At 33.2% G+C, this 13,186-nt stretch overlaps 1 long non-coding RNA gene across 1 annotated transcript; it reads left to right on the top strand.

The window, feature by feature from the left end:
* The first annotated feature begins 2,284 nt into the window (after positions 1-2,284).
* Positions 2,285-12,703, top strand: LOC126956971 (uncharacterized). The gene is made up of 3 exons (XR_007726621.1): positions 2,285-2,374; positions 3,430-3,484; positions 12,630-12,703. It is a non-coding gene; the product is annotated as an uncharacterized LOC126956971 (long non-coding RNA).
* The last annotated feature ends 483 nt before the right edge of the window (positions 12,704-13,186 follow it).

Genomic DNA, 13,186 nt, shown 5'->3' with positions numbered 1-13,186 from the left:
TTGATTTTTTGTCTTCAAAGAGCTTGGTTTTTATACAGAGATTGCAATCATTCTTTCCAGTTTTCCACTTGCCAGGGGTAAAGATAGTGAAATCTGTGTTCACAAAAGAAAAATATTCAGTAGGGAACCTGAGGCACAAGCTGCAAAGGCATCATTTTAACCAAATGTTGCCATCTTTCTTGGGGTTATCTAATTCTAATTCTTCTTCCAGAAAAAAAACTCCTGTTTGTTATATGAACCCTCATTAAAATAATAATTCCTGTACTTATTTCTCTAAATGGCTTAATTTCACTGAAGGTGACTTGTGCCTTCAATGGCCCTCCTAGGACACATTTGACTTAAAAAGTATTATTCATTTTAAGATGCCTTACAAAATAGAATAAGATTTCTCAGGCTTCATAGAAAATTTTTCACTGGTATTCAAAGACGTCCAAACAAAACTCTGATTCAACAATTACTTCTCTAAAAAATAATATGGGAAAAGTTAATGAACCATTTGCCAACTAGAAATTAGCAAAATAAGGAAAATAAAGTAGAACTGATTTTATAAAAGAGAGAATATTACCACATGTAAGAAACTTCAAAAGTTCCTTATATATCGGGAGTAGCCCGTAATTATACAATAGACAAAAGATGAGCTGCAAAACATCAAAGTTTTTTTAAATGTCATTATTATAGATAAGGAATTTTATCATTTTTACCCTGAAAGGCCATTGAAGGGCTGTAAACAGATAGTGTCATGTTAAAGAATTCCCCATAATGGCCGGGCGCGGTGGCTCAAGCCTGTAATCCCAGCACTTTGGGAGGCCGAGACGGGCGGATCACAAGGTCAGGAGATCGAGACCATCCTGGCTAACATGGTGAAACCCCGTCTCTACTAAAAATACAAAAAACTAGCCGGGCGAGGTGGCGGGCGCCTGTAGTCCCAGCTACTCCGGAGGCTGAGGCAGGAGAATGGCGTGAACCCGGGAGGCGGAGCTTGCAGTGAGCTGAGACCCGGCCACTGCACTCCAGCCTGGGGGACAGAACGAGACTCCGTCTCAAAAAAAAAAAAAAAAAAAAAAAAAAAAGAATTCCCCATAACATTGAAAGAAATACCAAAACTGGGGAATGAATGTTCTTAACTAAAAAAGACAAGATTAAATGTAAGTGTAGAGTTTGTTGCACGAGAGAGATGAGAGCCAGAGTTGATAATAAAGATGAGGGTGTGGGAACATACATTTAAGAGATACTACTAAGATGTTATCAAATGAAAGTGAAATAAGGCTGGGCATGGTGGCTCACACCTGTAATCCCAGAACTTTGGGAGGCCGAGGTGGGCGGATCACCTGAGGTCAGGAGTTTGAGACCAGCCTGCCAGCCTGGTCAACATGGCGAAACCCCCATCTCTACTAAAAATACAAAAATTAGCCGGGCGTGGTGGTGTGTGCCTGTAGTCCCAGCTACTCAGGAGGCTGAGGCAGGAGAATCATTTGAACCCAGAACCTAGGAGGCAGGGGTAGCAGTGAGCAGAGATGGTGCCACTGCACTCTAGCCCAGGCAACAGACCAAGACTCCATCTCAAAAGAAAAAAAAAAAAAAAAAAAGGAGAGTGAATTAAATGTGTATCAATAATGATTTGTGTCAACAAATCTTTATCAAGTAAAAAATATAAGAATAAAAACAGATTGTGGAAATTTAAAAGAAAAGTTTAATTTGTAAATTGCTTATACATGTTGACCAATGGAGCAGGGCTTAAATAAGAGATGTTTTAAAAATCTGAAGAGAGATTTAAGAATCACCACTGTAACAGCTCGTAGTTGGAGACATTGAAGTAGATAATGTCATTCAGATAAAATCACCCAGAATATGTGTGGATACATTTTTGGACAACAGAGGTCTGAGAGATAACCTGAAGATCAACCTATAAAAGATCATTATTCAGAAAAGATAAATAAAAACAGATTGTGGAAATTTAAAAGAAAAGTTTAATTTGTAAATTGCTTATACATTGATATTAGATATATATTTCCAACTTTAAGAACAAAATAAGTCTGTAATTTTACCAAAAAATGTTATAAAGCAGTATTCTCTCTATGGTGAGAAATACTTTTTTATACTCATTTAAGTATTTTCAAAATTTCATCATGAGCATGTATTACTTTTATGAACAGTAATAAAAATCAAAACAACACAGTTTGTTTAACAGTGAGGGAAATAATTATTCTTTCTTCTATTTTTAATAGAAAAATGTATTGTTATTGAAGTAAATTTTACATGTAAATATTCATTTTGATGTTATGACAGCTTTTCAAAAAACTTGAAACAGAATACAGAATATTTTCATCACCCAAGAAATTTCCTGCTTTCAACTCCATTCCCCATTCAACCACAGGTAGGTAACACCATAGATTAAATTTTGACTATTTTTTTGACTAACAGAAATGAAATAATTGATTATGTATTTTTCTGTGTCTGCCTTCTTTTGATCAACATAATGTTTTTGAGATTCACTTATCTTGTTACCTGTAAAAATACTAACACTTGAGTATCCATTTTTCTGTGGATAGATATTTGGGTGGTTCCCAATGTTTGGCTATTATGATTCAGGTTGCTATGAATATGCTCATCAATTATTTTAGATAAACAAAAAGGTTTTCAAAGTTGATACAAAATTTTACACTCAATCAGTGATATCTGAGAGTTCCAAGTGTGCCCTACTTGTGACAACATATGGTACCGTCATTTTGTATTTACTTATAGTCATTATAGTGTTTTCAGTTTTCATTTTACTAAAAACTAAAACCTGAGAAAAGTTTTCATGTGTACTATCCATGATGAATTGTCTAGTTCATGTTTTTATTATGGATTTGGAGATTTAAAAAATGTATTATGTATACCAGTCATTTATGGGATATATGAATTACAGATTATTTTTTGATCATCTATAGTTTGCCTTTGGCTTTCCTCATGATGTATTTTTATTAGCAGTTGCATTTTACTTTTATAAAATCTAATTAATGTTTTTTATTATTATATTGGTGTGTGTCAAAACTCTTGTTTTACCAAAATTGTGAAGATACCTTTTCCATAGAAGATTTATGGTCCTAAGGTAGCCTTTTAAGTTTATGATCCATCTTGAATTAATATTTATATTTTTATTAGGTTAAGTAGAGATTAAGGTTACTTTTTTCTTACAACCATAGAGCTGTTGAAACACTATTTAAAAAAAAAAAATCTTTCATTCTCCCATTTAACAGTCCTGATGCCATAATCCAAAATTAATTAAAGATCTATGACCAGGTTTATCTCTGGACTCTCAATTATCTTCCATTTATCTATTTGGTCTTCTGTCAGATCACACTTTCTTGATTAATATATTATTTCTGTAACTTTGTAAGTCTGTAACTTTGTAAGTCTTCTGAATGTGTTCTTTTAATTTTTTTTCAGGATTGTTTTGGCTATTTCAGATCCTTTGCTTTTCCAACAGGTTTAGCAAAAGCAAGTAAGTTTCTTGACAAAGAATGCATTTGATTTGGAATTCATTGAGTCTGTAGGACAATTTGAAGATACCCAAAATATTGTTAATTGTCAATTTTTTAATCTATGAATGCTTATTTTTCCATTAATTTTGGTACTATTTATCTCAGTATTATTTTATAGTTTCCACTAATTCTGATAATTTTCCACATAGAGAAGGCACATTTTCTGATTGACTTATTATTAGATATTGGTTGTTTTTCAATAGATTTTTAATGTATTTTGGTATATATACATATATATTACACATAAATGTTATATACATAATTTATTAATACAATATATTCAATATAATATATAATAAATTATAGTCAGCATATATGTCATGTTTCCACTCTTCGATATATTTGTTTGAATGTTATACATATTATATACCCATAATTTTATATTATATGCAAAATTTTCTGCCAAGTACACTTACAATGAGTAGCATAAAAACTAACATCACAGCAGAATAACAAGTTAATAGAAAACAACAACAAGAAAGAGTGGCCTAGAGGAAGCAAGAAAATACTTCAAATAAGAAGAGGGCATGAGAGTAGACCAAATGCTTATATATTGCTGTCAAATGCAATCTAAGGCTTCTTAGCTGTAACTGGTGTTCATTTTTAAGTTCCTGCTGTGTGTAAGATGTTACACAGAATTTTTGTATTAACCTACAACACAGGCTTAGTTGCTAACCATACCTGATAAACATGATCTGACATCCAGGATCTAACCCCGACAGGATTTGATTTATAGCAATTGTCTTTGTTACCTGATGAGCATCCCTTTTGCCCAGACTAGGACAACTTAGACAGCCTGGTCAGCAAAATTTTCAACACACTCTTTTTTCTTTTTTTACATTCTTTTCATTCTCTTTCATTATTAAAATATGAATAAAGTTCATATGTGAATACTTGTAAGCAATTACAAGAAAATTGTATCCTGTTTTGGCCTTTTTAAATATAGCATTTTAAATTATTTCTTGCAATTGAGAGTATGTATTTTGTTTTATGCTGTCTTTAATTTTTATTTCCTTGTGATAATTTTTGTCTTTGTATAGATAAAACTCTAGTTTGATACTAGTTGTTTATTTTTCACATATATTACAGTATCTGATACTTATAAATTTGCTGATATATATACATATATATGTGTGTGTGGATATATGTATGTATGTGTCTGTGTGGATATGTATGTGTCTGTGTGGATATGTATGTGTCTGTGTGTGTTTGTGTTGTGCACACATACATGGCCACACACATACACATATCCACACACATACATATATGTCACATTCAGCTAATTTGTATTATTCAGATTTCATATGAGGGTACAAGGGTGCAAGATTAAAAAGAAAGTATGCAACTATTTAAAAGATTTTATGATTAAGATCTCAAAAGCACAGGTAACAAAAGCAAAAATAGACATATGTGACACTATAAGACAACAGAGTTTCTGCACAACAAAGAAAACAAACAACAGCAACAGAATGAAAAAGAAACCTTCCAAAATGGGAAAAATATCTGCTAACTATTCATCTGGCAGAGCCTATATCCAGAATATACAGGGAACTCAAATATCCTATCAGCCAAAAAAAAAAAAAAATAAAAATTGACAAATGATCTCAACAGACATTTCTCAAAAGAGGACTTACAAGTGGCCAACAAGTGTCTAAAAAGTGCTCAACATCACTATTCATCGGGGAAATGCAAATTCAAGTCACAATGAGGTGTCATCTCACTCTAGTTAGGATGGCTATTATCAAAAAGCCAAAAACTTACCGATGCTGGCAAGGATGCAAAGAAAAGGGAACTTTTCTGTACTAGATTTGTGTATGTCTTTTAAACAGTTCTAGTTTCACTTTACACAGAATAATCAGGAAAAGTGTAAAAATTCAAAAGTTAAATAAAAATTTTATCAGTTAGTTGCCTGCGGGGGAATCAATGTAAGCTAGTACAGCCACAGTAGAGAAAAATACAGAGTTTCCTGAAAAAAAAAAAAAAAAAAAAAGGAAAAAAAAAACTACCATATGCTACAGCAATCCCACCACTGACATTTATCCAAAAGAAAGGAGCTCATTATATTAAGGAGACATCTTCACTCCTATATTTATTGCAGCACAATTGCAATAGCCAAAGTATAGGATCAACCTAGGTTTCCATTTAAAGATGAATGGATAAATAAAATGTGGTGTATATACACAGTGGGATACTATTCAGCCATAAAAAAGTGAAATCCTGTCATTCATGGCAACATGGGTAGAAGTGGAGGACATTATGTTAAGTGAATTAAGCCAGAAAGAGAACGTTAAACACTGCATGATCTCACTCATGTATGGAAGCTAAAAAATCTTGATTTCACAGAAGTAAAAAGTAGAACAGAGGATACTGGAGAGGGTATGAGGATACTGAAGGGTATGGGGATACTGAAGGGTATGGGGAACGGAGGGATTGGGAGACATTTGTAAATATCACAGCTAAAAAGAAAGAATAAGTTATAGTGTTCTATAGCACTGCAGGATGACTATAGTTGACAATAATATATAATTTCAAGTAGCTAGAAGGAAGATGTTGAATATTCCCCACAGAAAGAAATGATAAATGTTTGAGATGACATGTATGCTAATTACTTTGATCACTATACATTATATGTATCAAAACTTCTCTATGTATCCTATGCATATGTACAATTATTGTTTGTCAATTATAAAAACTAAATTACATTTTAAAATGTAAATAAAATACAAATTTTCAACAATTTTAAAAAATGGGTGATGTTTGGAGTGGCTACCTTTAGAAAGTAGCATGATGAAAACATACTGTTTAAACAAGATACATTTTGAGAATGTGGTGTAATGAATTAATTATAGCAACTAAAGGTTAGGAAATATTTCAGAATTTAAATATAATATGGTCAGTGTGCTATAGACTGATATTTGTGTTCCCTCAACATTCACATGTTGAAATCTAACCCCCAAGGTGATGGCATTTGGAGGTGATATTTGGGAGGTGGCTAGGTCATATGGTTGTAGCTCTCAAGAATGAGATTCATATCCTTATAAACAATTTCCTAAAAGGGGAAGCTCCCTCTCCCCTTCCATCAAGTGAGGATACAGCCAGATGAACAGTGTCCATAAGCCAGAAAGTAAGCCCTCACCAGACACTGCATTGGCCAATGCTGGATTTTGGACTTCCCAGCCTCCAGAATGGCGAGCAATAATTTTTTTTTGTTTTGTTTATAAGCTAACCAATCTATGGTGGTTTGTTAGAGCAGCTTAAACTGACTAAGACAGAAGATCTATCTGTCTGTCTATCTATCTATCTATCTATCTATCTATCTATCTATCTATCTATCATCTATCTATGTATCTTCTATCTTAGTTAGAATCTGGTTACCTGATAAATGTCTACAGAGAAATGATTACTATTAATAACAGATAAATTATGCTACAAGAATATATATGGAAACTCTTATTTTCAGCAGTGAAATATATATGATAGTGGATGTTAAAAAGTACAACATTTTTCTTAGAAAAAAGGCAAATAAATATCTCCTAAATGTTTTAAGGTATTAGAATATATAAACAAAAATAGAAAATTTAGAGGATTTGTGAAATGTCTAATAAAAGAATGGTAGTTTCAATGACAGAAATCAGCAAAGTATAAAAGTCATTATAATACTATGATAGTCAAGTGTCTCCTACTTGAACCACATGGATTCTAGAAATAAAAGGAATATGTTAATAGAAAAAATGTTATTCTATAATATACTGTTCGGAAGCTGAGACAGCAGGCATAGAAGTAAGTCTTAAAACCTTTCGGAAAGGGTAAAGAATTACATATTTCTTTTTTGGAAATTGAAGTTTCATCAAATGTCTCAATACTGGCAGTTGTCCTGAGAAGGAAGTAAAAAATGCTGCAAAAATTCTGAGAGTAAAAGAGAAATATGTAATCCATAACCTAGCTAACTTATTAATAAAGTGTAAAGGTAAAGTAAAAATATGTTCAAGCATTCAAGATCTCAAAAATGTTACCTTCCAAATCTCCTTTCTAAGGAAAATATTAAAGGGCATGTTCCACCAAAACAAGTGAGGACAATTTTCAGGTGGATGGTGGAGAGAGTTCAAGGATAAGAACTAGACAAAGAGGTCCTGAATAAAATTTATGGATGCTGGATTCCAGGAGAAATTTCCTAAGGAAGAAAATGAAACTGATATAGTCCCTAATGTGTCTAAATATATTGAAATAAAACTACAGAGAAAGTATTAGTGACCAGCATATAGAGAGAGACAACTAAAAACAGTGCATTAGTGCAAAAGCACACAAAATGTGTAAAAAATTAATTCACACATAGCACATTAGATGGCCCATCTATGAATATTCACATAGTACAACAAGACAAACAAACAGACTTAGTAACTGTTCCTTATGTTTGTGCTGAGAAAAAAGGACCAGAGGAAGCAGTAAAATCTTTGTCTTCTGTTGTCATAAGACAAAAGATAATACACAAAAATTGAAAATAAAAAAGAAATTACATATTCATGTTGCTTAGAATATGGAATATAAGAACAGAGGAAATCACTAAAAGAGTTGAAAATTGTTTGACTGGGAATATAACAAGATTGTAAAGAATTGAAAGGGTATTATTGATGAGGAGGAGAATTAACATTTTATGCTATTAAAAATTTCTTAAAAAACAAAAAAAAATTTGCAGATTTTTAAAATACGCAAGTGAACATCAGACACAGATACAATATTTTTTATATGCAAGACAATTAGATATGGCTAACCAAGTGTCAACTTTCTTGCAAATGAGGACATTTCTTCGTTTTATAATGGCTGGCAAGATTCTGAGCCATGTCTGAAGCAACGTGGTCTCCTGAGGCAGCCACTTCTGTTCCAGAACATCTGTGCTCTCCTTACTTCATGGCTCACATTTTTCAGCCAGCGATGCTTCATAACCCCATGCATTTTAGGCTTACAATGTGAACTTCTAGGAACAACTGATACCACCTACTGAAATATTTTATAGACTCTTGCCTCTTTTAAATATTATTATCAACTTTACAAGCTTTTGAACAACTTTGAACAAGATCATTAATGTGTTTAGCATAACTTAAGGGCCTTCATTTCCTTGAGTGTCCTCAGCAGTGGCGGTAACATCAAGCTTGTTGCTTACTCTGCTTACTGTTTTCCTTTCCAAGCCAACCTCTTCACAACACAGATAGGTCTTTACCTAATCCTGTTTATATACGTTTTTACAGTTTGTCTTTCAAAACTGTTCAAAAACAAATAAGTCATAAAAACCTGTACAACAACCATATTAACTCTGTTGAAAAACGTGGGAATCACAAGCATATTTCTACATGAGTCTTTTGGAATCTTCTTAGCTCAATTTCTGGTTTGATGTCATTATCAATAGTTGACAAGCTTTATATACATTAATCAAGGCATTTTGTTAAATAACTCATTTTAAAGGCAAAATTCAATTCCTTCGATGGACAATTTAATTTATTCTAGTATCACATCATTTGGGGAAAGAGTTTAAAAACCTTATTAAATCTTTTCTCATCTAGTTTACATTTAATTATGTTTATAAACCTACACACCCTTTGTTGCATCATACAGTGATGATATTGGAAGAATTTCCAGTAATATGACAGGCCAATTTTAATTATTTTTCTTCTGCTCTGCTAGACTTAGACTGAGCTTCTCACAATAGTCATCAAAAAAATATTCCTTACATTTGATATTCTATCCTTACTCATTTAGGACATTCTCCAGAATAAGCCTGCTTTCTCTCATCACAATGGTAATAGTTTCTCTTATAGCTTCCCTCAAAAGTTTTGCATCTTCATACCTAAGTTACAGAGTTACACCAGCATCAAATTCTTCCCATTTTCCCAAATTACCTCCAACTTTTTGTTTTAAAATTAATATTAGTTTTATTAAAGTCACAAGATTAGAAAAAAAAGATATCTTCACTTTTTCTTTCTTTCTTTCTTTTTTTTTTTTTTTTGTGAGATGGAGTTTCCCTCTTGTTGTCCAGGTTGGGGTGCATTGGCACAGTCCTGGCTCACCGCAACCTCCACCTCCCAGGTTCACGAGATTCTCCTGCCTCAGTCTCCTGAGTAGCTGGGATTACAGGCATATGCCACCATGCCAACTAATTTTGTGTTTTTAGTAGGACTGGGTTTCTCCATTTTGGTCAGGCTGGTCTCAAACTCCTGATCTCAGATGATCTGCCCTCCTAAGCCTCCCAAAGTGCTGGAATTACAGGTGTGAGCCACTGCACCCGGTCAATCTTCACTTTTTATGGCCATTTCTATTAAATATTTTCTTAGAAACTATGATTCATAGTTCTAAATGGCAATTTCATCCCTGACAAATTTTAGTGTGAAGAGTTGAATTATTAAAATAGATGACACAAATCTATTAGTCAACCTCAAATTTTACTGATATTTAATATAGTGGAAAATGCAAAGTGTAGATAAAATATTGTTTTCCTTGAGAAGTTTGAAAACCGTAACACTCAAAAGTTTTCCTGTTTTTTATCTGCACCAGGAAACATTTTGGTCCCACAATAACAATAATGTATGTGGAAGCACTGATCACAAAGGAAATCTTTTCAACCTTGGAACAATAATGTTTTAAACTTCTTAAATCACATAGTTTATAAGATTGTCACCCATTTTGTAGCCAACCAATCCCATAAATTCACAAATGCCAAGCTTGTATAAAATTGGGGTATGAGCTATGTCCTGATATAGTCATTTTACAGATCAACACTACCTTTTCCACTCTTAAAAAGCTACTGGCATATTTTGCAGCATGGACTTGCAGGTCTGAGGCGAATCATTAGAATATTCACTTGAAGATCCTCTCTAAGTCATTTTTCACACCCTAACCTCCCTGGCAGGAAGGGAATAGTTTCAAACCCATTGTTTCATCTTTTCTTCCACAGACCTTTTTTTTTTCTTAGTGACATGGAATTTAGAAAATATCTTTTAATACTCCAACCATTGATATAAAGGTAATCTAGTTCTTGATCTCTAAGTAGTCAATTGCTAGACATGAACTTATGCTTGAGAGGAAATATTCTGTACTCATAAAGATCATGAGCTCTGTGGTCATACACTCTGGATTTGAATCCTGACTTTGACACTAACTACTTCTAACTACATGGAGGGCTTTGGATGAGTTTTTTAATCCTCCTAACTTTAGTTCCTTCATTTGTTATCTAGGACTATTAAGACTACCTAATTCATAAGGTCATTGAGTACTAAATGAGTCAATGCAAATAAAGCCTTTAGAAGATGTATGACTTATTTTAACTTATCCATAAATGTTAGCACTCAGTAACTGGTATCCACAAATGAACTAGACCTCCTTGTGTTCCAATTTAGTTTCACCCTTTTCTTGGACCTTTTCTACTTTCAAGCCCTCTGCTTGTTCTCACCTGTGCCTTGGTTACTATTATAATACACCCTACTTTTCTTTTCATGTTTCCATTTCTTCTTAGATCTATATAGGTTCATCTCTAATTCATATATTTTTTGGTAACAATCAAACCCTGTGATGACATCATCAAACCAAAACCTTAAGCTAAAATTGAAGTATCAGGTTTGATTTAGGCATTGGATAAAGTTATTCTATGCTAGAAAATTTCTGCATCTTTAACAATGGATTGATATTTTCCCTTACGTTGCTGAGGAGAAATAGCTTGCAATTCAGTTTTACATTTGGCAATCAGACTCTTTTCAACTTACATATTCATTTTGGATGATTGCCAATCTGTGTTGCAGATAGGCACTATATTAATTCATTTTGGTTCTGATTCAGCTGTGTTTGCTCAGGCAAAATTTCTGCCTGAAGTTTCATTGACTCTAAGGTCAATAAAATCTTTGCATATATAAATCCTGATGAGTCAGATCTTGAGTAAGTATCTCGCAGTTTCTCTCAGTGTGGTTCCTACTACTGAATAACCAAATGGTATTTTATAAAAGATTTCAATTGACTGTTCGAAGACAAGAGTTATCTATTAAGTAGAACCCTTGAAATTAATAAAAGAGAAACATATCATTTCAAACCATTTTCTTCAAGATTAACTTATTAATAACGGTGGAAAAATTTAGTTAAGAATGATGTATAAGTGTATGCTACAAATATTTTGCATTTTGAGCTTTTTATGTGTGTAATGTGATATGTCCTAATTCTTGGTATCTACTCTGAATGAATAGGAGTAAATTAAATCACTTATTTGCTGCACTTTAAAAAGATAAGATAAAATACTATTGACTTAAAATGTGCGATAAAATATTTGCTATATACCTCTATGTTCTATTCCAAGTATAGAAAGATGAGACTAGGTGTGATCTCATGAAGAAGATAATTAAGATAAAATACTATTGACTTAAAATGTGCTATAAAATATTTGCTATATACCTCTATGTTCTATTCCAAGTATAGAAAGATGAGACTAAGTATGGTCTCATGAAGAGGATAATTGGAGTATTTTTTTGTATCCTCCATGATAGAAAGCATTAGGCCTTATCTAGCAAGTCAATGCTCTCAATATACCCAAATTTTAACAAACTCAGAGAAGTAACTCAAAATACCCTGATGTGTTAAATTAGAGTATCAAAAAGTCAACCTGAAATAGAGCAAAATATTTATATTTACAATCCAGGAAATGAAGTTAAGAGAAACCAGATCTTGGAAGTTCATAGTAGCAATGAAAAAGTTTTATAGGAAGCAAATAGTCTAGGTAAAGAAAGATGAATAGTATTGAGGGATGCAGTGGGGCACTTTGCATTTTCTGGAATTTATCCTAAATATTTCACCAATTGCCAATATATCAATAAGGAACAGGAAAGAATTTATGTTATACTAAAAAACTATCTGAGAAGAATTTAATTACACAGTCTATTTACAAAGGTGGGGATGGTGCGTAAGAGACAGTTCTGTAAGATCTTTCTGCAAAACATAACATCCCAAGACTTTGTAGCTTAAACCAGTAGCCGTTTATATAGTTCAGAATTCTATAGTTTGGTAGTTTGGGGTAGACTCAGCTGAACAGTTCTGATTTTGACTAGTCTCACTCATGCATCTGTGGTCACTTTCCAGGGCCGGCAGGTGACCAGCCAGTCTAGGATGCTTCAGCAGGACTCAACTCTGCTCTACTTAGTCTTTCATCAACTAGTATGAAAACAAGTTTTTATGGTAGATGGACAGGCCTTCAAGACAGACAGCAAAAACATTCAGGTGTTTTAAGAAAGAAATTTAGAACTGGCCCTTTTTCACCTCTGCTGCATTCAGCCAACCCCTTTCTTTCTCTTTTTTTAGGTCCCCTCATGCTCAGATTTGCACCCCTCCACAAGAAACCAGACCAAACTGAATGGTGTCTTTTGCTTATTTATTTATTTTTTGGAAAAATAAGCTAATTTATTTTTTTATTTTTATTTTTTTTGTTAGCATAATAGTTTTAAATTTTTTCATAAGTTATTGGGGTACAGGTGGTATTTGGTTACATGAGTAGGTTCTTTAGTGGTGATTGGTGAGATCCTGGTGCACCCATCACCTGAGCAGTATACACTGACTGTATTTGTTGTCTTTTATCCCTCACTCCCCTCCTGCTCTTCTCCCCACGTCCCCAAAGTCCACTGTATCATTCTTATGTCTTT

This window comes from Macaca thibetana, chromosome 6 (assembly GCF_024542745.1).
Source record: "Macaca thibetana thibetana isolate TM-01 chromosome 6, ASM2454274v1, whole genome shotgun sequence".
Classification (NCBI taxonomy): Eukaryota; Metazoa; Chordata; class Mammalia; order Primates; family Cercopithecidae; genus Macaca; species Macaca thibetana.
This window is presented reverse-complemented; position numbering and strand designations above follow the sequence as displayed.